Source organism: Haemaphysalis longicornis, unplaced genomic scaffold (genome assembly GCF_048455015.1).
Source record: "Haemaphysalis longicornis isolate Haplotype H1 unplaced genomic scaffold, Haemaphysalis longicornis Haplotype H1 scaffold_4, whole genome shotgun sequence".
Lineage (NCBI taxonomy): Eukaryota > Metazoa > Arthropoda > Arachnida > Ixodida > Ixodidae > Haemaphysalis > Haemaphysalis longicornis.
In genome coordinates, this window is record NW_027526361.1 from 1,520,980 (window position 1) to 1,543,438 (window position 22,459).

Consider the following 22,459-nt stretch of genomic DNA (forward strand, 5'->3'; position numbering starts at 1 on the left):
ATCGGCTGTCCATACATGGCCTTCCACGGGACGGCAGCGGACAGCCACGTATCTGTCGGGCGGGACGCAACTCCGGTCTTTCAAATTTTAATTGATGACAAGTCTCTGCCATGACCAAATGAAAAGAAAAATAAATGTGTGCACATTCCCTAAACGTGCCTGTGATATGCGTTTTATAAATTTTGGAGAGTCATCCACCTTCCCAAAGTAGAACAGCTCGTGGTATTTTTTTTTTTGCTGACCTTCAGGACGCTACAGAAGCATAGCGCTGCTCGGGCTGACTTTGTTTCAGTTGTGACGATACAGAAGTACGATAGCAGAAACAAAGCAGTAATAAAGAGGCATTTGCTTCGCAAACTCATCATGGCGTTCCGTTGTGCACTTTTAATAAGCACACGTCTATATTGGGGCTTCTAGAACGGAACCAAAAATGGCGGCGGCTTAGCTCAGGTCAGCCAGGATGATATGCACTGCGAAAGCTTGGCTTAGCCTCGTTCAGTCTTGCTTTCACTTGAAGCCTAACATTTGATTTAGCTTTAATTACTACGCTATTCTTCCAACGCCTGCCTTTCCCTACGGTTGTGGTCCCGCTTCCGCCGTTTTCCGAACGGCTCGCTCGTCCTCGGTCTCCGAGGGTAGCTTCGCATGCTTTGCATTCCTCCAGGGAAGCAGCTCGCCGGCCGATATCCGCGGGGTGGTCGGACGCCGCTTACCGGCTCAAAGCCTCCAGCTGCCCCGCAACAAGGCCCCCCGGGCTCGCTTTCATCCATGGCCAAGCTCGCATGCACGCGGCAAGTCGCGGGGTGAGGCGGCGACCGAGCTGCAGCGAGCGCATGCGGCATCGGCGGAGGTACCGAACGCGGCCGTCGGCGGAGCACGGCCCGGAGAGTCACCGCAGCTGTGGACGAATGAAGGTCGAATTCCCCGCGATGGCGAAGCGACTTGACGAGATTAGTAGAGCTTTGCTTTAAAAAGTGAAAGCGCCCGTTCTGCGGCACCTGTTGAACAAGCCGCTCTCTACGGAGCTTCTCGCATCACCTACAAAGGATGCGCACCCATTGTCAAAATTTATTTCGGCCAATTCTAAGCCTTCTCGACAACAAAGAATTCAAAGAATAAGCGTATCACCCTTAAATGTGACAAAAATATTTTATGACAGTGAGAAAGGAAGGTCTTTCCCCAGCTTTCCGGCATGAACCGTTTCAGCCTCGCTCTGGACGTAAACTTCTTGATTTAATGTTTTGCGGCTGCGCACTTTCGGCTTGGACTAGAAAATTTTGCGAAAGACTGTACCTGGCGGGTGGAAAGGCGGGGTGGCGATAGCTACGCTACGCACAAAGATATTTTGTTAACCAAAAATAGCAATGAAATTGCGTAAAACGAAGCTTGAGAAGGCAGCTATACGGCTCCTCGAATGATGAGTACAGCTGCCGTTTTGAGGCTCCCCTTTCTTGTTGTTAACGTATGCCATTGCTGATGTCTGTTGTGAGTGGCAGGAAAAAAACACCCCAAGAAACAAAACACATTGTTGTGTGAGGAAGGACCCGAATCCTTAGGGCGTCTACAACCTTTTTGTCTCACTGTCTAAAAGTGGATAGAAATGAAAAAGACAGTGGATCAGTTGTCCTACCATAAGATCGATCGATCGATCGATCAATAAATCCTACAATCAATCAATCAATCAATCAATCAATCAATCAATCAATCAATCAATCAATCAATCATTCGGTCAGTCAGCCAAATGATCAATCAATCAATCAATCAATCAATCAATCAATCAATCAGTCAGTGCGTTAATTGAGTGAGAATGTGGATTTTTCATCACGAGTCATGTTTGTAAACTCATGGCACCAACATTTGAATCGGCGTGTGCTTAAGAACTCCAGAGAGAAAAAAACCACTTTGCTTCGAGACTTCACAAAAATGAGCTCATTTATCTTCCGGGGTAAGAGTAATTTTTTCCCGAACTTTATCTACTGCCCTTCAGAATAATGCCTCTTCTGCTGAGGTAACGCCTTGGCTGGCGCCTCTGGTTGAAGCGCTTCCATTTCGTCTGCACCGGGAAGCGCCCAGCTGCGTAGGAGTCTCCGTGAGCCCTTCAAATGGACAAACCAAGCGTCCTTCTAATCACAACCGGTAACAACTGCTCAGGTCTCCTCTGAGCCTTGTTTCGTTTTCAAAGACGATAGTACTTAAACCGGAAATTTCGCTCTGTCTGTCTCTGTCTGCCTCTCGATTCAGCTAGCCAGCCGAACGTTATGTTACGGCTGGCTAGCTGTGTGTTACCACTATATTACGTGAAGCGAGAACAAAATTGGGTGTTTTAAGTGATACGCTTCACATTGGCTATGAGGAATGCCCCAAAGTAATCATTAACTCCTACCAACTTGATCCAACTGACAAAAGTTCCTGCATTGCGATAATTAAAGCGCCAAGCTTTCTCCCGTGCAACCTGAGTCAAAGTCCCAGTTTAAAATCGAAACTGATTCAACAGTGTTAGGATGGCGCAATTATATAGACATCGGCATCATGTCGCGGGGAACCCAGGTTCAATCCTCACCAAGGGAAAGGTTTTCTTGGGGCGCTTGGTGTGCCTTCGCTTAACATCATCATTGTTTTGTGAAACCCAATGTGTAAAGTTGGCTTTGCTACAGGGCTTTTATTCAGGCTCCCACGCCATCAGCGAGGAATAAAAGCTTCGCATAAAAAAATGGCGAAGTTTGCACTAAGTTGCGTATGGCTTACACCACAACGAAGCTGGATGATTTCTTTCTCTCTAGGCATCCTCTTTCGACGTAAGCAAGACGAGGCATTCTTTAGGAAACTGGCCGATAATTTTAAGCCTCCAGCTGTGCTATAACTACAGAACAAGAAAATTTTAGTTGAATTTTGGCCGTGCTTGTGATATAATAAAACTTTAAACTTCCACTATTTGTACTGTGGAACGATGTAAAAAAAAATAAATAACAACCACGCGGCCGCTGAAACTGTTTTACTTTCTCAAGGTCTCTCTTTTTTTTTTTTGACGCTGTCCGTTTGTTTACGGATTTCAACAACTACTTAGTTTTCCCCTTTCAGTAGCCATTTATTTTAACCTCTGGTGCTTTTTTTAGTAAATGTGCAGTGAAAAGTTGTAGTTTCATCTGTGCCACGATAAAACTTGCTCGTGCAGTATTTTTTTCTTTTTCGTACCTACTCAACGTGTTCGAATTTGAGAACAGTTTATTTCATATTTTGCACTATACTGCAATTTTATAACCAATTATTATTGCCTTATTAATTTAATTTCCCAAGTTCTGTTGTACACTTATTTGCAGTTTTAAAAATCAAACCCTTCTGTTTTAAAGCGAAGCTTTCGTTGCCTCACTGATGGCGACCGTACGCGAAAACGCACTGCAGGAAAGCCAACTTTATTTGACTGTGATGATGATAATTGTGGGTGAAGTGAAAAGTGGCTGAACCGCAGCGATGAAACTCCACGCCTCAAATCTTCACGTTTCAACCGTTTTTGTCGTTATGCGAAGGGGCATTTGAATTTTTCAACAGCGAATGCTGTTTAGTCTGGCGGTTGAGCCGGCGAACGTGGGCAGAAAAACTTCGCCGAGCAAAAACGTTATCGCTCCTACCGACATCGATCGACCTTGCAGAACACTCTGCCCGGGCGTGCCAGTCATGGAGAACTTTCAGCGGCAAGTTCGGCAATCCGTGTGAGGTGCAAAAAGATTGTTCTCCAGCGAAGGGAGAGATGGGACGACAGACAAGGAGCGTCATTCCCGAAGCAGAGGAAGCGCGGCGCGAAAGCCGCTTGCGCCGCTACTTGAAAACGTAGGCGACGACTTTGGTCCAACCCCGAATATCGCGCCGGTGAAGTGGCGGCGCAACGTCAGCGAGTTGCAGAAGATCCGGAGTTACGAGCTCACGTGCATTGTAGGTACATTATAGACCGAGGGTTCATTGTTCTTGACCCTATCTCGAAGCATAACCACGCAAAAAACTTGGCCGAGACTTCATAACCAGGCATATACTTAGCCGAACCCAGAATAAGCTATAGATGGGGCCGCAAGCTTCGCCGTTTTCCCAGCCTTGGCGCCACTAGTGCGAAGCTGTCCCAATTTTTTTATCTTTCTGCATTAGGCTGTTAGCGTAACTTGAGCGTTGTTTCGCATGTGGCCCCATTATGTAAAATACGCTTTCACGAGGGCATTTCGGGACAGTGTAAATAAAATAAATCAGTAAATAAACGTGGTGAGTATCGAGGGCAATAACTTTGCGTTCCGGATTACGTTTCGTGTGTACAGTCAAGTCCATTTATAACGATACCGCTCATAACAATATATCGGATATAACGATGAGCAGCTATGGCACCATCAACTTTTGTATTCTTTCTATGGTAAAATAAACTGCTTATTACAATGCTCCAGCGCCGCGATATCGGATATAACGATTGAATCCGGTGATAGTGTGCACCAGTGACGACTCAAATGACGCGGTTGCGCAGCCTACTCAGGTAGTGTCTTCGTAGGAGGCCCAATGCGTGACACAGTCCCTCGCGGACTTTGTCTCCGCCAAGGACGTTTACCTCAGCTAGGTGAAGCACCTGTAGATGCTCTTGGAAAAGATTCGCGCTAGCTTCGCACGCGGAAAAGAAAGGTGGTCGACTGTGGCTTCTTTTCCGCAAATTAGTAGTAGTACCACCATGCTGGCAAACGAATAAAATGTGTTGAGCTCTGTTGCGTCTTTTTATTTCACAACCCGCTTATAACAATTATCGGTTATAACGATGGGATCTCCTTGGCACTTGGTTATTGTTTTAAGGGACTAGACTGTATATCTATATGTGGGTGCTCATGTTTTGCATACGTTGTTACCCCTTTCCTCTGAAATGCCCTCCGGTCAATGAAACTGTAGCCGTGAAAAATACAGATATTAAATACATTCAAAGAGGGTAAGACAGCCTTCATTGATCTAGCCCGTTTAGCAGCTCATATGGGTTGTGTAGATATTTCGTCAACAACAGATGCGTCACGTCCTATCTGTCACGTCCTATCTCGCGTGTTCATCAATATGCCGTGATTTTATTTTTCTGTACTTTGATTGTGTCGAAGTTAAAGTAGGTCTGATTTTTACAAGTACTAACGTGTCGATTTTGTTATGAGCGGCATTCATCGTTTTCGCTGTCAGCAGTACAAATTTTTTCGGCATGAACTACTTACTGATTTGAGCTAAAATTTAGCTTTTTCATGAATGGGGTCTCGCTTTTTACAAGTATGTATTCGGTTATTATAAGCACATGTCTTGATATGTCACTTTCAAGGCGGTAATCGCCGCTGGACTCTTTTGCAAAATGAAGTAATTCTCGCAAATTTGCCTGAAGCCATTCATCATAACCTTTCATTATTGTCTATGCTATTTCGCTCACATACGAAAAAACAAAAGAAGCACTGAAAATTTTGACAGCGGTGGCAAACATAAAAGAAACAGTCCAGTTCGGAAGAAAAGCTTAGAAAAGCTGTTGCCATCTGTCAAAATATTAGCCAGCGCGTGCAAGTATCCTATCTCGAAGCGCGCTATCCGAGCCACTAAAATTGTGCAGTCAATTCGCTCTGGACAACCCTCCAAGCGGTTTATTTCAAAAGTAATCCCAGGTGAAAAGGGCGCAGAGCGACAGTGTCCAGCAAAACACCGCCACGAAAAGATTGAAAAAGGCAACAAAGGTGGAGGAAGGCTGCTGGAGCGCTTGGCCTTGAGCGCTTGGCAGAGACAAGTCGAGGGAGAGAGGCGGCGCCGCGTGGTCGCGCCCAATCGCCCAATTTCAGCAAATCAGCGCAGCAAGCATGACGGGGCCTACAATGTTTGGGCTGACCACAACACTAAATATGAAAATAAAGCAGCAGAAGCGATTTCGCCTTCATAACTAGCTGGTTGGCGACCGTGAACGGACAGAATGAAAGAAGCAAAATGCGGGCGCCCAGGTTCCCATTTGAACTTGGGCAGGCAAATTCACAAGCGTAAGGGTAAATGACGGTCGATGACAACAGAGCAGCGCGAACAGCGAGTATCTTACTTTTCAGGACCTGAAGATATAAAATATACATTTCACAAAATTCACGCAACAGTAACGATTCGAACGCCGCGATTCGGTAAGGCGAATGAGGAGTCAGACATAACGTACGATTCTTGTGAATCTGCACGAACGGATACACAAACTTCAGAGGGAGACAGGGAACTGAACGAAGGGGTGCAGTCGGCGAGTCATCATGACAAATACTATGTGAGGTGATGCTAAGGCGAGCTTACTTAGTTTGCTTGCGAAAGGTACGCGCATCGGCGTGTATGAGTCAATGCAACATACACGCAACATAACGAAACGTAAACATTTTAGTGAAGTTTGCAATAAAACAGCAGCGGGGAAGTTTTCAGGTGTGTCAAACACCTGGACAGCCGCAAATCACATGCCTCAAGGCCCGCACCATAACTGTCGTAGAAGGATGTGTGACGCCAAGTCCGCGTGGAAGCGAGCATCATAACAGAGCGCCGCCGTAACAAGTAATGGCAAACACTGATACGTTTAATACGCCAAGGCCTCGAAAATGAGCTACTGCTTCCACAACACGCAACTCGCCCATCCAAAACGTTTCGCCATCCTGATACGCGAATCCGTGAAAATCTGCGCTACCTTTTCAAACGAATACGGGCACTCATAATTTGCGCTTCAGAATAGCCACCGGCCAATTATGTACACCAAGTACTACGGCACTAGACCACGGTGCTTCCTAATGCCTCCATCGCAGCGCTCAGCCGTAGTGAAGTGCAATCGCTTTGTTGCGACAACGTTACCGACAGTAATTCCAACAAAAAACGCTGCGGGCCAGAAACATCATTCGGAGAGAGTGCGGGCAACAGTCCCTCACTGTGTCATGAGTCATGACAGTGTATCAGTGCATTATGGCGTCACACGTCCATTTAAATCGTATTCCTAAATCAACAGGTCACTGAAGAGTTGATTCCACAGAGCCTTTTTTCGAAAGGGTAGTAGCCACATATTCCCGAAGCTAAAGGCATTCGTTTCATTAACTAGTGGCTGTGCGTACGAGTGGATATCGCCGGCAGCAATTACCACAGCAAGCGGCTCCTGCGACAAATGCCAACAGCGAGTGATACTCACCCCGGTAAGCCCCGCACATCGCGCAAGAAACGCGCGTTCACTCGCCACTCATGAGTGGTGAGCGGGGCTCGCCGCGTTTGGAAGTCGCACTCGCGAGTGGTGAGTGGGGTTCACCGCGGCTGGCTTTCGCACTCGTGAGTGCTGAGCGGGGCTCGCCGAGAGTGGAATTCGCACTCATGAGTGGTGAGCGGGGCTCACCGCGAGTGCAACTCGCACTCGCGAGTGTTGAGGCGGGTTCACCGCGAGTGGCTTTCGCACTCGCGAGTGCTGAGCGGGGTTCCCCGCGAGTGAAACTCGCGCTCACGAGTGGTGAACGGGCCTCACCGTGAGTGGCGCTCGCACTCACTCGCACTCGCACTCACCAGGCGAAAACAACGGTTAGGCTCACTGATCGCCACTCACTCGTGAGTGGTTAGTGGGGGGTGTGTGAGTGCACTCATGAGTGAGTTTGCCGACCTATGACCACACAGTAATGTCTGCGTGCTGCATATATCACTCAGACCATCATGCTTCGCTCATTTCTTTCTGTAACGAAAAACACAACAAGCAGCGGTGAGCAGCGGAACGATTTCGGTGTCGAAACTATGCTTTCGTGCGCCCAATTTCGCGTTCTTCGAAAAAGCATTTTATTTTTTTTTTCAGTAAAAACCGGTTGAAGTTCTCGCTACAAACCATGAAACGCCACAGCGAAGTGTCAAGCGAGGGAAATGGCTTTTGCTCCGAGTCACAAAATCGCCGTGGATGAGTGCAGCTTCCTCGTATACCAGTTTTTCATAGAACAGACTATAGTCTTTTCTTCTATGCAAAACGTAAGTATGATTGATGGTGGCATTCATTTAGCCAAACATTGCCGTGTTCCCAGGAATTGGAGACTGCACGTCATAAGCCGCCAAAAGCAGGCCCTCCTTATGTCGATGGGGAGTGCTCTGTCTTTTTGATAAGAAGGCCCTTTCCACGGAGTATCCATTACCCTTTGGCGAGAAATTTGAAGTGTTTCCTTCTTTTTACGTGGTGAACGCATTACACCAAAGATCAGGACATAAAACGGCTGTTGAGTCTCAGTTATCACATGAGCCCGGATCATAGACAAATGCCTATTCTCTACCTTGCGCTCCTATCGCGCCATTTTGATATATGAGGCCGAGTTAGAGGATAACAAGGGCTTTTATGGAGATTTTATGCTGCCTACGAATGCCTATTTTGGCGTTTGCGTCCAAATGCTTTCAAAAGCCTACAAATGCCTAGGCCTTTTAAATGCTTATATTAAATATCGGCGCCTATATGAACAGTATTCAGTCTCAAGTTTCGCTTTGGGCGCAGTTTGAGATTGCTATTCGCACTACGGGCAACATTGACTGCCCAGTACTCTACAGAGTTCATCTAGCTAGTTTTCTAGTTCAAGCAACTCCCGGAAAAGAACCGCTGGTACTAATAGTGACAAGAGGCGCAATTTCAAATAAAAAATCTGGAGATGGTGGTAGTTTGCTGTTGTTTCCACCATCTCACAGTGATTTTTACACTACGTTCCGCGTGTTCTCCAAACAGATTGCTTCAAACATGAAGCTGTCGAATCCTCGTTCAAACACAGCCGTATTTTCAGCGCAACGGTTGAGCATCAAACTCACCTTTGTTAGCACATCACTCCATTCAGGAGCCAACGACGAAACGTCACTGCGCAGCTGCATTTCCTTGCACCTGACCACACTGTCGCTGGGCTCTAAAACGCGCTTTTTCATTAAAAATCTGTCTGGCTGCCAAACACCTTTTATAAAACGCTGTTAGAGTGCGTGTAAGCGTATTGGGCAGTGTTGGGACATCGTGATGGTTCATTTAGGATATCATTGTGTATGAAATAATTGCTAGAGTTGTACCCAACAGTCCTCGTGTAAGAGCGCAAAAATTTCGTATTAAATCGCGGTCGCTCTTGCTTGTCATACCTGTGTCTCTTCCTGTGAATTGGTGGTTAAATTGCGTCAGGCAGATATCAACTACACTGGTATACAACTTAAGAACGACAGGGGAAGATTCCACTGTGCCTGGTCGCCGCAGCCGGCTGTTCCTCCGCGCGACGGGAAGCCCGCCTTACTGCCAGTATTTTGAAAATGACGCGAGTCATTTCAGTTATTTTTCAGACTTAATGTGCTTATAAATTCCTGCAGCGACGGCACACAAACCATGTGAGAAAACGCAGGCCACGTCACGCATTAGGCGCAATCTCCTTTCACGCCCCCCCGCAGGGGCACCGTGTCTGTTCAAGATGACGGTAGTGGCGACACTGCGGACCCCGAGCCCATGTGGGTCGGACCCACCCACACCCCGGCTGTGCGCGGCTTAGCCGTGTCCTAGTGGCTGAGCCAAAGCCAGGATTGTTTTGGACCTTTACGGCCCCCTGGTGGCGGCAACACGCCACTTTCCCCTGCTTCCTGCAGACGGTACCCCAGGATTTACCAGCCCTGGGGAAAGTAGCCGGTCGCCTTTTCCTATCTCCCTCCCTCTCTCTTTTTTTCTGTCCTGTCATCTTTCCATTCCTGTCCTGTCACCTACTCTTTTCGTGTTTTTTTCTTCCTTTTACCCTCACGCGGCAAGGGTTACTTTGCGCAAAATGACCTACCTAGACTATTTTACATGGAGTTATAGTGGCCACGTTTGGCTAGCGTGAATACTCGCACGCTCCCCTGGTTTGGCTCCGTGGTGGGCGGGCAGCCTGGCTAGCGAAACAGCAGCTAAATTCATGGCTAAAAGTCAGACACCTCCTGATCGGTCCCTGAAAAGGGCTCGGACCAAAGCCACTGCTCAGTACACCCCGAAAACAAAATGTGACAACTTTTCACGATTCTTTCTCGTTCAAGAAGTCGAGGAGCCAATGCAGACAAAGTCTCCTTTTGCAATAGCCAAGGTCCTCAAACAGCTAGTGGAGCCGAACTACAGCGCCAGGAAAGTCCAGAATGGTGATGTACTGGTAGAACTGTACACCAGAAAACAAAGTGCAAAAATCATGGAACTTGCAAAACTCGAAGACACGAATGTGACAGTGACAACGCACCGCTCACTAAACTTCTTCAAAGGCGCGGTCTCCAAGTCCCAGATATTTCATTGCTCTGACGCGGAGATAGAAAACGAACTGGTAGAACAAGGATGGTTGCAGCACGCGGAATACTGATCAGGAATAATGGAGAAATTAACACCGAACACGTAGTCTTAAAATTCAATTGTACCACGCCACCAGACTCAGTGAATGCAGCGTATCTGTGTTGCAAAGTGCGGCCATACATCCCAAACCGAAGGCAATGCTTTCGGTGCCAACGGTTTGGTCACGGGTCTGGATCATGTTGCGGCAAACCCACATGCGCTACGTGCGGAGGAAAAGCGCACGAGAATGAAAGATGCGAAAAAGAACCACACGGCGTTAACTGTTCTGGCAACCATGGTGCGTACTCCAGATAATGTCCGGTCTGGAAGAATGAGAAAGAAGGAATGACCATCAAGACGACACAGAATGGATCATACCCTGAGGCTTCCAGCAAAAGGGAACTTTTGCGGAGGTGATGCGGCAGGGGCCGGTGCCATCTCTGGTGTCTGTAGGCCCGCAGGTCGAACTGAGGGACCTGGTGTCCGCGGTACGGCCCCCGCCTGTCCCAGAGGCGGGGCTGCCTCAACGCCCGGCACTGACTCGGTCCACGCAACTGGACAGATTGCACCACTCAGCAGACTCCTCGGTCCCGCATTCCTCTACACAAGTCAGGCCAGAAGCCGGTGTACCGGCTACCGATGGGGTGGAGGGGCTTCGGGGCTAACACGCAACTTAGCGGGTTCTGCCCCTGCTGCACGGTCGACCCCCTCTTCTCGAGGGACGATTGAAACGCCCAAGAAGAAGGCGCCGTGGGGAAGTGGCACTGCTGCAGGTGCGGCTCCTGCGCGGCAACGGCCTGGGGAACCCCCGACCCTCAAAGGGTGCCGAATGGCCGCGGAAAGCTTGAGCGTCCAAGAGAAGGCAGTGGAAAAGTGGGAGAGGAGGAGATGGACGTGACCTCACCCGCATTTCCTTGAATACAAGAGAGCAAACCCATAAAGAACGGCATGGTGCGAATCATACAATGCAACTGCCGTGGGTTTTCGCGTAACATGGATGATATTCACGAATTCTTGGAGAAGTCCCAACTATCTATTATCTGTCTAAAGTAAACACATTTATTTTCTTTGCACAATAAGGCATTCAGAAAACGCAATCTTTACTGCAAAGACAGGGCAAATTCAAGTGGCAATGGACATTCCCCAGTCGATTCCGACAAACTAACTGAAGCTTCAAACCACTTTGGAGACAGTAGCCATAAGAACACACATTAGAATAACCCTCAGTATTTTCTACTTCTATATTCCACCAACCGTTTCAGTGACCCAGAATGATCTGTTCAGACTCATTGATGAGTTGCCTGAGCCTTTCCCGTTGCTAGGAGATCTCAATGCGCACAATGTACTGAGGGGAAGTGCTCGGAGTAACACACGAGGCCGACTTATCCAGACTAGTGCCGGCAACTCGTTTACATTTATTCAATAATGGGAGTCCAACATACATCTGCTCATCAACCCGCACTGAATCATGCATCGACATTTCTCTTGCAACGCCATCCTTAAGTGCCTTTTTCACTTCGTCAACACTCCAAAATCCGTTTGGGAGGGACCACTACCCTGTGTTTCTGGACTCAACAACGGCAGTACCAATGCTACCAGAGCGCACCAAAAGGTGGAAGTTGGAGGAGGCCAACTGGTCTGTGTTTGAACAGATATACGAAATTGAGTTTCATGAAATACGGGGCTTGCACGCGGATGAAGCTTGCAGCCTAATAACTTCCCGGCTCTTGGAAGCTGCAAAAGTGTATATTCCTGAGTCCTCCGGAACACTCCCCCAGAGGTCAAAACCATTGTGGAACTCTGATTGCAGGGACGCCCGTAGAAAGCAAAACTGCGCTTGGTCCCGTTTCAGAGGCTACCCCACTGCCGAATGTCTAGTGAACTTCAAACGACTAAGAATAGAAGCACGCAAGGTAAGTCGGCAATCGAAAAAGGCTTCATGGAAGGACTACGTAAGTTCCATAAGAAGTAAAGTTGGCCCAAAAACGGTCTGGGATAGGGAAAGTGAGTGGCACTTGCAGTGCATTTACCGTGCCACTTTTTGCTTGTAACAAAGGCCTTCCCGAGCAGGCAAACATTTTAGCTTAATATTTTGCCAAAGTGTCCAGTTCAGCCCAGTACTCTGAATCACTCCTCAAGTATAAAGAATGGGCTGATAAAAAGAAAAAGAATGATTAAGATAAACTTAAGGAATGAAGATGCATATAATGCGCCTTTTTCAATGGCTGAACTGCACCTGGCTATTGCTCAGGGAAAAAAGTCGGGCTGCAGGACCAGACCGAATTCATTATGAAATGTTAAGACATTTGACCCCAGGAACCTTAAAAGCTGCACACTCTAATTTTTCAATAAAATATGGTTTGAAGCCTCCTTTCCAGTAGCGTGGCAGGAAACCATTACGCTCCCACTACTGAAGCCAGGTAAAGACCGTAGTGAACCAGCAAGCTACAGGCCAATTGCCTTGACAAGCTGCCTCGAGAAATGTTTTGAACGGATGATTAACAAGCGGTTCGCGCACTTTCTGGAAGCAAATCACATTATTGATGCCCTTCAGTTTGGTTTCCGGGCAAGGCACTCAGAAACTGACCACCTTCTCCGTTTGGAAGCTAAAATTAGGGATTCCTCTGTTCAACGACAGCACTGCGTCTTCGTATTTTTTGACTTGTCGGAGGCTTATGGCACCACATGTAAACGTGGTATAATCCTAGACCTGCAGGGATATGGTGTAAAAGGCAGAATGCTTGGGAAGCTGAAAAGTTACTTTTCCAATCACTCTTTTCGAGTGAAGTTTGGAACAGTATTATCAGATGTATACACTCAGGAAAATGGCGTATCTCAGGGAGGTGTTCTCAGTGCTACCTTGTTCCTAATCAAACTAAACTCAGTTGCACGTGTAATACCAAAATTTTTGATGTATTCGCATATATGCAGACAATATTCAAATCAGCTTTTCCTCGTGCAACTTAGTATCCTGCGAAAGGCAATTGCAAATAGTCATAATCCGTCTAGTGCAGTTGGCCGAGGAAAATGCGTATAACTTTTGTGCAGAAAAAAACAGTCCGTGTGCCTTTCAGTCTGTACTGAGAAATTGTGTAGACGCCATTCACCACTCGGACTTGAGAATAAGGACCGGAGCCTTCCGAGCATCTCCGGCACAAAGCCTGTATGCAGAAACCATTCAATGGTCACTCAGCAAACGGAGAGTATTCCTTGGAAACATCACACATAATGACAATTCTTTCCTGCCCCCCTCACCCTTGTCGACAGCTGGTTTTGAAACCTCACTTTGAAACTCTGTTTACCAACGAGCCTCGGACTATTCTAACCATGTTTTTCAGATACCGCATTTTTAATGAAGTCCTTGACTTTTATGTTGATGATACCATGCTGGTCATTCAAACAAGCAGTTATGCTCCATGGGAATACCGCAAGCCACAATGTGACTTTTCCTTGCTGAAGTACAATAAGCGCACTACTCCAAAGGAACTACTGCAGCAAGAGTCCTTAGATCTCCAATGCACGTATGCCGGATGTGCTACCTACTTTACAGATGGTTCTAAAGGAGAAAAGCTTGTGGGAGCAGCTGCAATTCGATCCTATTACGAAGAATGCCAACGGCTCATACCTGATGCTAGCATCTTCACTACCGAGCTGCATGCCATATGGCTCGTTTCAAACAAAGTCTGCACTGAAAGGACACCGCAGTCAATCATCTTCTCTGACTCTCTCAGCGTAGTAGCAGCTCTGTGTTCAGGAAACAAAACCAAAAATCAGCTTGTTCAACAAGTGCTCAACCAACTAATGGACTGTAGAAAATCACTTAGACGTAAGTTTTTGTTGGGCACCGAGTCATATAGGAATCGACGACAATGAAAAGGCAGATGCCCTCGCAAGCCAAGACAAAAGAGCTCGAGGTAACGAAAACTCGTTTCAGTAAGGCTTGTTGTTGAGCTAGTTGGTATCGGTAGTTGTACATGCTTGGAAAGGCGCTTTTTTGTAACACAAGGAACAAACGTAGAGTGAAAAAAACCAGACAGAACGAATTAGCGCCTCATTCGTTGTCTGGTTTTTTTCGCTCTACGTTTGTCCCTTGTGTTACAATAATGCGCTTTTCCAACCATGGAAAACTCGTTTACCCTACCAGGATTACAGAAGGAGACTAAAATTATCAATATCGAAGTGGCAGTCCGAATGGATAGTTTTAAATGAAAACAAGCTTCACCTTGTGCGGCCGCACCTGATAGAGTGGCAGAGCTGCAGGCGTAAAGAAAGATTTGTAGAAGTGGTGTTACGTCGCCTAAGAATTAGGCACATGCGCTTGACCCATAACTTCCTATAGCTGGGAGAAGACCCTCCAGAATGTGAGCAATGTGGCAAGCGCCTTACCGTAATACACATACTTGTAGGGTATCCTAGTTACGAAAAAAAGTGTCGTGAATTGTTTTCCCACTTCCATAAATTTAGATACCACTGCACCCTGTTTTTCTTCGACATGATGAATCCCTGGTTTCCTTGGAAAAGGTTTTTATATTTTTGAGTGCAATCAAGTTGTTACAGAAACTTTGATTTTACCATTTTACATCATTTTTACATGAGCCTTTTACCCTAGTGTGTTCAAATGTAATATATTACCTTGTGTCTGGCGCAATATAACCAAATGCTGCTGCTGCGCCAATGAACTTCAAATTCATTCCTTTCAAACCCGCTTTGACATACGGGGCCGTCGCCTCGGCGGAGTGATACAATGCGTGAACTATTGCCCTTGTTAACTGGTGCCCGAGTATGTCGCTTTGTAAAATCGGTAACCCTTAACTATTTTTTTTCGTGCCTATTTTACTATATGCGACGCTCAAGAAGGCGACAGTGGCCATTGAACATGAATGTGAGCGCTGTGGTGTTGAATTAAGACAACGGATCGACATTAGTTCAGCGGTTTTATGGACCATTAAATGGCAATATTGAACTTTTGGCGCCTTTGTGACATCATACACAATACCAATTTTGGTTCTTTTTTTTTTTCGTAGATACAGGTCACGCACGTCTTAGCTTGAAATTATTTGCATTTATGTAAAACTTTTGGTGCCTAAATTTCCGACTTTAGGAGCCTAAAACATTCTTTTGCGCGCCTGCTTCTGCCGCCAAAAACGCGCTTTTTTAAGCATAAAAATCCAGCCTCTAGTTATTGCCCTTCAACGTGTCGGATAAATCATACGATCACTCCCCCGGAAAATTCATTAGCGGAAATTCTCGTCCAAAAATCTCACAATGGGCGTACTTGAGCGGAAACAATGCTTCCATTTGTCTCGTTCTATTGAGCGCCACTCGTAATGTGCTGTTCCAGCTGCCGAAATAAAAAATAATTGCCGAAATTCAGAAAATTGCCAGCTTCTCTTCATTGTAATTTTTTGCAGCCAGATTAGGCTGTGCGTGACCAGATTTGATTGGCTCATAGTCGTCCGTTGATTGCTTTCGCCATCGATGTGCATTTTCGCTATTACATTGATTAAGTGCCTTAACTTCGCCATTTATCTATTTCTGGACAAATAGTGCACGGTCGGTTGTCCCGATGTCTTTGTTGTGGTTCCGTCGTTCGTTTCAGCCGTTTCTTATTTCTGTCTTTATTTCTTGAAGACGGTGAATGAAACGCATTTCTTTTTTATTTCGTTACTTCCCTTTTGTTATAAATTTTTTCTATACTTTGTGTTCGTCGCTGCATAAAATTCCGGTTGACCAATCACCTTCATTCTGGCAATTATAGCGAATAAATGTGCTAACTGCGCCAATTATGCGTTTTTGTGCATATGCAGGGCGTCGGTCGTGTGGTCCACTTTCGAGATTTTTATTTGTTTTTCCGTTGCCCTGGCCCAGAATTTTTTTATTTTCGTGCGCATTTTCAGAAACGGCGTATAGGACGCATGTTTTTTTTAATTTGTTAGTTCATTGTTATAATCCTTCTTTATTTTCTTAGTTCTCTCAAATTCCTTTCAACCAATTGTCTCCGCTTTTTTCTATTCTTTCGATTACGCGTATTAACTTCGCCACTCGTGTATTTCGGCGTGAATAAAGAGTCCTACAAGGCTGCTTCGCTTCCCCGATTTATTTTTGTTCCTGGTGCCGCCGCTATGTTACAGGTTTTTTATTTTTGTCTACGTTTTTTTGGACCGGTATTTAAGATCGTAATTTTGGTCTTGTTAGTCCTCTTTTATACTCTTATTTTTGTATTTTTCTTTTAACATTAGCTACAATTACACTATATCTCTTTACGCTATTATAGCGATCAAATTTGTCAACTTAGTCAATTATGCTGTTTTTCTGGTAACGCAGGGCGTTGTACAGTTGGGCTGTGGGGTGCTACTCCTTAAAAAGGAAGTCGAGAGTTCGACGGAACACCGTCTGGTCAGGTAAAAGCATTTGTTTAAAAGCCGGGCACCGACCAATTTTGCAACAAAATTGACGTTTCGGGATACGTACGGATCCGTTGTTCACAATGGAATAAAGGCCAGGCTCCTAAGTAGCGTTGAGTGCATGACGTAATGTGGGGGAGTACACGTTGTTTAGAGTGCCAGATGATCTGTTGATTGTGTTGCTCGCTGTCTGAATTATTAGCGATTCGAGATTGAGCGTCGTTGCGAAATTCTTTTCCGTGGCTATGATGCGCGCGTGGTCCCAGTCTATCTTCTGGTCCATCTTCTTGGCATGCTCTGCAAGTGCATTCGTCACGGTGTGGCCCTTGGTGACGTCATTTTTGTGCTGTTTAAGACGCCTGCAGAAATTTCCGCTTTCACCAATGTATACTGATTCGCACTCGGCGCATGGAATTTTGTAGACCACACCAGAGAAACGTTGCCGAGGGAGAGGATCCTTCGAATTAAGCAAGTCACCCTGAAGCTTGCTTGCTGGCACATGCGCGATCTGCACACCCCGTTTTCTGAAGACACGAGCAAGGGCTTCACTTACACCTCGTATGTACGGAACCGCAGCGCGCTTGCATGTTGACACTGCGTTATCTATGGCTTGACTGTTTGGGTGCTGGTTATGCATGATGAAATTAGTTGACTTCCTAGTAAACTGATTGGGGTACCCATTCCTGATGAGGTCGTCTTCAATGGTCTGGAGCTCCTCCTTCAGGCTGCTTGCATCGGAACAGGCGCGAATGGCTTGTTGGACCAAAGAACGAACCACTGAGCGCTTGTGAGCGACCGTATGAGCTGACTCGTATGTCAAGGCATCCACCAGAGTGGGTTGGTTTTCGGTACATACTGAAGGCGATGCCTGTGGGAGCCCGCTTCACAACTGCGTCCAAGAAAGTAAGGCAACCGTCTTTCTCTTCCAAAGTGAACTTGATGGAAGGCTCGACCCCGTTCTGGCAGTCATGGACCTTGGCCACTCAGGCCACTCAGGGCCACTCAGGCCACTCAGGGCCACTCAGGGCAGTAAGGCCACTCGTGGACCTTGTCTCAGGGTTCGACAGTGACGAAAGGTTCCAGTAGGTGGCTCGAGCCATGAAACGCGGGAAAATACCTTTTCTGTGTTTATCGTGGGATATGGCGACATCCGCAGGTGTAACGTGCGACGACGTGTCGTAGACGCTGGCGTGTTTGTTCATCACCAACCCCAAACTGCACGAAGATCGCCGTTCCTTGACCTGGCAGGGAGCGGCTCTTCAGCAAACCTTTTCTGTGTTTATCGTGGGATATAGCGACATCCGCAGGTGTAACGTGCGACGACTTCTCGTAGACGCTGGCGTGTTTGTTCATCACCAACCCCAAACTGCACGAAGATCGCCGTTCCTTGACCTGGCAGGGAGCGGCTCTTAAAGCGACGCGCAAATTGCTTTCCTGCAAGATCTGCGCCAACCTCTCCTTCCCCGATGGGAACCCCGCTTAGTGGTTGACAATCTACAACGCAGAGACCTCGCAAGATCCCGATCCAGAGTTCGCCATCATGCTGTTTCTCGCACCCTGGGGGCCAAACCGCCTGGTAAACGAGATGTTTATGCAGATGCCAGCGTGTCTGCTGGCCGCATAGGACTGGCTTGGCGCTGTCCCGAATTACCGAGGTTAGACGCCGCTCACACTCGACAAACTTTCACTACATCTATAATTGACGGTAGGCTATATGCCATCCTTGCACCTCCCGACTGCCTGTGTGCTCTCAACACACCGCATTCGGTTCCTGACTGACTCCCAAAAGCCACCACGTGAGCTCCGGAAACCGTTCTCTGATCATCTTCTGGTTCATCAGATCCAACATATGAATAGTCTGCTTGCTCGCCACGGTACCTCTGTACGTTTTGCGTGTATACCGAGAAACATATATGGCTCAGGGTTCCGGAAGCCAGGTTGCTCACGAAGCAGCGCAGAAAGTCTGTTCAAGTAACTCCACTGGTTGATGGCCCTGCTCCCCCGCTCTCTCTCAGACAACAGTTGGATCATGCTCGACCGGCTAGGCCCAACCGACTTACCACTCCCATTCAGTTAGGTATTCCACATAACGGCCCCTCACTCACTCGTCCTGGCGAGGTATTTATTAACAAAGCTCGCGCGAACGCTGCATTGGCGCCCTACATGACGTTCGAATGGCATCACCCGGCTGGCGATCCTCCTCCCTGACGCCCATATCGCAACACTGCTAGAATAGAAAATCGGACATGCCTTATTTGGCACTGCTCTGCTTACCAATCTTTCCGCCCCATTCTGGTGGACGTCCTATCCAATCCAAACGAGATACCCCTCACCAACACACGCACACTCACCCAACCCCCATTTCCTCGCTGCCCTTGGACGCTTTGCTCTGGCGAGTGGCCTCGCAAAGGTGCTCTAGCCGGGATCTGGTGCGTTCAAGAACTGATTTTTTCACCAGTATCTTCAAGGGAACATCGCCTGCTCTCCCTGTAGCTTTTCCCCTATCTCCTCCTTCCCGTCCGTGGGCCCTCCTCGCGTTAATAACAGACTTTCGCAAACCCACCCACGCCGCAATCCACGATGCCAGAAAACCTTAAATGGCCACGCCGGCATTGCAGCTCGTAATATTAATGAAGTTCCTTCGATTGCTGATAACAATAACAACGAAAGTTTAAAAGGCAGAGCACTGTTATAAACTGAACAATGAAGAATAGCCCAAAATGAAAAACTAGCAATGTGGACACTGAAAACCTACATCCCACTCCCTTGGGACAACAACGGCAATACCGGACGCAAAAAACGACTTCTGGAAGGCAGTATTCGCGAGGAAAGCTGAGGTGGACGTCTCCATGATTAAGCTTCCCTTATTAACAACCCTCGGGTGCAATTTGACCGCCAGTGCGTTAATAAAGCTTTACGTTTATGTCCGCGCGGGGCCTCGTACGAGCGTGTGCGTAAAAACGTGCTCTTGGGTGTTTGGTGAAGGTGTTAGCTGGGTTTAGTAGCCTGAGGCTTCAGGAAAGTCACAATCCCACGATAACGCCGAGGGACATGGGTGTGCAGGAACGCCCTCGAGGATGCTTCAGAGGACAAAAACCGGAGGCAACACTTACTCGCAATGGCGTTTTAATAAAGATGGATGCTTCCTAAATTGAAGCTTAGCGCCATATGAACCCCCTACCGAGGCGATGGAGAAAGGATATCCCATTCTGCTTCTGCAAGTGAATCGAATACTAAATATTAGTACACGCGTAAATTGCATTCATGCTCGGATATTTCTCGCGGATAGCAATTTAAAATTTCATCGCTGGAATGTTCTTTCTTATTTCGGGGAGCGCGGTATGGCGGCCGAGCTAATCCGAAATTGTAACACCCCGTGCGGCGTTAATCCTGACAAAAATTGCGCTGTATATTTGGGTAAACAGCCCAGGGTTTGGCGAAAGGAGAAGGGTAACGCAGCAGAGTTAGGGCGCTACCGAGGATCGCAAACGTGTGCGGCTTTCGGGTCCACCGCTGCGGCGTAATGTTTGCTTTCGGCCCCCTCGCGGTGAGCGACACGAGAAGCTCTGTGCGTTATTTAGCGGCTATGCTGGGGCCTCTGAGAGCTTGTGCAAACATTATTTTTCTACCTAATCCCTCTGGAATGAGCCTCGAAAGTCGATTACATATTTTAACGCAGATAGAAACAGTCAAAGCAGTGTGTCATCTCTCTACCAAGATTGATTGCCAATTTAAAAATCGGACATTTCAAGTGATGAAAGATGTCCCTCCTGGTGCGCGGAGACTCTATGCGCGATAAAATGGGAAAACAGATAGCCCTATGCGCGACGTTGGCATGGGGTTTACGGAAAAATTAAATGGATTTAGATCTTACTTTTTCCGTGAACCGCGCACGCCGTACATGTCCTAGTCGTAGTACACCACAACCACACGTCGTGCATGTGGTACTTACCCGTGTCCTTAAAATTCAAATGGTCGCAAAGTATAGGTTGCCAGAGGTTGGATAGGGGTTCAGTGGTTTTTAAACTGAAACGCTGCTCGAGCTGAGATGACACGGATGAAGAAGCTAGACACAAAAGGATTGGATGCGTTTTAAAAACCAAAAACGATTATACGAACAGACTGAGATGCACCTGACAGGACAGGTAAAACATTCTCATAAAGAATGTAAAGTAAAAACAGTAGTACTTTTGTATACAGTGACCTGGCCGACCTCAAGGCCTGAGGTTTCGTCAACTAAGACTCGCTTGAACCTACACCGCCCACGACCTACGGGCAAATCAGGAAGAATTACAGAGCCAGTCGCAGAACACTTCCGTTGCCCCACCCACAGCTAACAAAGACCCGAGAAACTTGTGCAAACAAACACGTATCCCCACGCAACACTGATGCACCTGAAGTTCCCAAATGTGAATTCTGTACACAGCCAGGAACACTCAGACACACGGTCCTTGCATGCACCCAGGACCCGGACTTGCCACCTCCCCCCGCTCCCCCGCCGAGCAGCGGCACGCCGCTGTGCAGCTGCCCATCAGCTCCCACTGCATCCGGGACACCTGTGAAGAGGGCGCCACTCGCACGAGGCTCTGCTGTATAAAGAATTCTCTCTCTCTCTCTCTCTCTCTCTCTCTCTCTCTCTCTCTCTCTCTCTCTCTCTCTCTCTCTCTCTCTCTCTCTCTCTCTCTCTTTATTGGTCCACAGACAATCTAATAGCATCATCTCAGTCGTCGACAATGCAACTTAAGACGCAGTAATGCAGTGCTTCCCAGTGCTTTTTCCTGGTGGCGATGGCTTCCAAGATCTCGCGAATGAGCAATCAGCAGATCTGAAAAGAATTCTAATGCGATCAAATAACCCGAGCAACCACATCCGTCGCAGTGGGCTGCCAAGTGGCGTGTCGATGGGAAGGCGCTTAGAACGGCGCTAGAATGAATTACCCAGACTGGATTACCCACACCGAAGGTCCCACACACAAAAAAAACCGGAAGAGCGACCAATAGTTCTGCAGCATATTCATAAACTATCCCATGACGTCCGGTAGCTTTTAGACACCAAAGAAACTACAGGCGCTTTGCAAGATGACGAGTCAAAATAGAGATGGTAGTGAGGCATAATGGCGCGTTAAGCACACTCGCCAATTTTTTGGCTGCTGTTGCGAGAAAAGATACCTCTGTGAAGTGCGATAGCGCAACCAGGGGTTGTACTACAAGTGCCCCGCTCGCTTCTTGAGAGGAGGCGCCGAGCCGATGCCGGCTAACATGCACCCCAGTGAAGAAATTTGCCGTGATTGAACGCGGTTAAAACAAGTTTGCCAGCGCACAGCCGGCTTTATAGACAGCGACCTCTCCATGCTAGGCGACTCCGAGCGCCAAATTTGTTCTTGCTTGTTTGGCGTGTTTTAGTCCTTTCCGACCCCACTGTACCTGCTTGCGCTTCGGTTGCACCAAAGGGCAGTCGATGCCGCCCGCGCTCAAGGCATTTTGGACTAAAGACGCCTCCTTGAAGCTTCAATATAAGCCCATTTCTTGGCTTCAACAAACGTATTTTCTCTCTCGCTCTCTCTGCTTGCGCTGCATTTGATCCCCACTTATCGGTCACCCTTTGTCGCCTGCTATTCTTTCGCTGGGTATACGCGCTGCTGGACCTGCAGCCGTTGTTATCTCATTTTTTTCTTGGTTCATTGTGCTTTGTCTTTGGTGGTTTGGAATAAGGGGAAGACACACTCCTTCTGTGGCCTCGACAATAGGCTCAAATGAACAGC